The sequence below is a fragment of the Centruroides vittatus genome, unplaced genomic scaffold, assembly GCF_030686945.1.
Source record: "Centruroides vittatus isolate TY-2023 unplaced genomic scaffold, ASM3068694v2 scaffold_386, whole genome shotgun sequence".
Classification (NCBI taxonomy): Eukaryota; Metazoa; Arthropoda; class Arachnida; order Scorpiones; family Buthidae; genus Centruroides; species Centruroides vittatus.
In genome coordinates this window covers 5,545,078-5,547,832 of record NW_027122706.1, presented here as the reverse complement: position 1 = coordinate 5,547,832, position 2,755 = coordinate 5,545,078, and positions in this window count along the sequence as shown.

Genomic DNA, 2,755 nt, shown 5'->3' with positions numbered 1-2,755 from the left:
TTTAGAAATAAAAACAAATAAAGATATCTAATTTTTATAGATCAACATAAATGTATTCCAATCTCCAGTTTTATAATATTATTGTTAATTAATATTTCTGGACAATATAATATATGGAGATGTAGAATAAAAAGCAATGAATTAACATTTAAAAAATAGAAACAAATATTAATTATTCATAAAGTCACATAAATACTATTAATTACATGTAAAAATAATTAATAAACGGAAAAGTATTTAAATATGGAATGGATTAGTGTAGAAATATTTTAAATTAAAACAAACTTCCATCCCAGTAGATAAGATGATACTTGTGCTTCTTTTACAACAAGTACTAAAATGTTTGTAAATCTTTATGGAAAAAGCTGGAAGAACTTTTATGACAATGGATCAATCTTAAGCTCCATTAGTAATAGGAAATTCCATTAGTAGATATAAGGAATAGTCTTATTATCTTGAAGATTTTATTATTATTTTATGTAGTTTCTTACAAGTCATCAATTTGTGTCCACTGCTAGAAAATAAATCCAAGTCATATAATCTATTTAATACTTTAAGAATGAGTTTAAAATATACAAAGAATTAGATACATGAAAAATAAATGCATTAAGATTGATTTAAATTTAATATGAAATATTATTAATAATAACATATTACAATAATATCTTTTGTAATCTAGGATTTTCAAATAACTAAAAATAAATAGAACATTCTGGTTAAAATATTCAGGTGCTTAAAAATCTTATAAAATAATCCTTTTTCTTTACCTGAATATAAGACATAAAATTATTAAATATGTAATCCCAATATTAAATTCGTAAACTGAGAATAAGTACTACAAATTTGTTCACCAAGTAAATTCGTAAATCGAAATTACAGGTACCACAACTTCTTATGAAGAAAATTTAATTCGTTCCAAACAGGAGGCGAGACACCCAAAATTACCCCAAACATCCGAATACAACAAGAAATATAAAAGATTATTTATATTTTATCATAGTATCCTAAACAAAAATGTAAATTATCTCTAGTTAACTAATTAACAGGCTGAAGAAAACTGAATTAAAAATGTCATTATCCAAGGCTAGCTCAATCTGTCGATCTCTGAGTTTTAAGGAGAAAGGAGATTCATACACACTAGAAAACCCCTGGTGAAACACTTTCAAACGTTTTCATCAAAAATAGGCTTTTCCACTTTTTAAAAGTTTTGGATCATTTTTAACAAAACAAATTTTGATTATTTTGACATTTAACAGGAAAGGTTGCAACCCACAGTACAACCTAAGAGCATCTAGGAACTAATGTAATGTTCGTCAGCTGGACACAAATTCAAAGCATTACGCTGACGGGAATCTCTAAAGAAAATCTCTTCACTAAAATTCACTTCATATCTGAATAGAGATGTTAGTGTATGCGAAAATGTTATTCTAAGTAAGATTTAATGTACTGTACAAATTCAAAGAATTCGAACAGCTTCGTAATTTGAACGTTCCGAAATCGAAAACTGAATGCATTCATCTGATGTGAAATTTAATGTTTATGCTATATAATTTGGCAACAAAAATATCGTGATAATCCATTGCAAACATATTAATCTTTCAACGAAGATTGAATAGTTAACATTTCAATAGAAACATTTTTTACCAAAAAACATTAACATTTTCTGTAAAAAGTTTATATTATTTTAATCAAAATTGTCGTTTTTATTTTTAAACTTACAGAAGAAAGAAAATTCAGTTAAATGAATAACTAAGAATTGATTTGTTTATTACTATTTATTATAATTTATTCCACTGTTAATAAATAATATTAAAGATAAAAATTGTAAAATCATTAAAAATAGAATGTGTATATGCTTATTAAATTAGTATTTTTAGCATAATGTTGAGAATGAAATAAACCGTTATTATGCGACTTCCAATCGATTTAAATTGATATTAATCGCAAATAATGTTTAAAATTTCCCTAATTCATAAAAAATATTCTCTTCTTGAAGTTTTCAGTTATTTCTTAATGTATTTAAATCAGTATTTAAGTTTATTTCAACATCTTAACATCAGAACAGTCTATAAACTTAATAGGTTGCAATATATTGTGAAATTTTAATAATATTTTAAGAAAGTTTGATAAAAAATAAAGTATAAAAAGGAAATGCCATATAAAATATTTTTATCAGAATGATTTTTTAAAATTCTAATTATTTAACAGTAATTGTAGTCTATGCAATTTTTTCATGTAATTCTATGTAATTTTTTCATGTAATGCTATGTAATTTTTGGTGAGAAAGGACGTCTGGATAAAAGACACATTTTATATGTATTGTCTGTAAGAGAAATATATGTTTTCTTTATTTGTATTTAATCGTCCTAGCTTATTTTTAAAATTAAAAATTTAAAAATAATTTTTTCAGTTTAATAACTTTCTTCAGTAATATTTAAAGTGAAATATATTTGTATGTATAAATGGAATGATATTTTTATTAAGAATATAAATTTGAGACACATTAAAACTTTCGCCTGTTTATTATTATTTTAGCTAAAATCATGAATTTTAATAAAGCCAAGATATAATTTTATGCGAAAAGTCTTTAAATTATGTTGAAAAGAAACGCTGAATAATGGCTAGAACTTGGCTCTATTTCAAATGTTGCAAGAGCAATAAATTTATTAAGGATAAGAGTTAAATCATTTTTTAATATATATTTTTTTTCTAATTTTTTGTTCTCAGATGAAGTTATGGTTATCGAATGCAACGA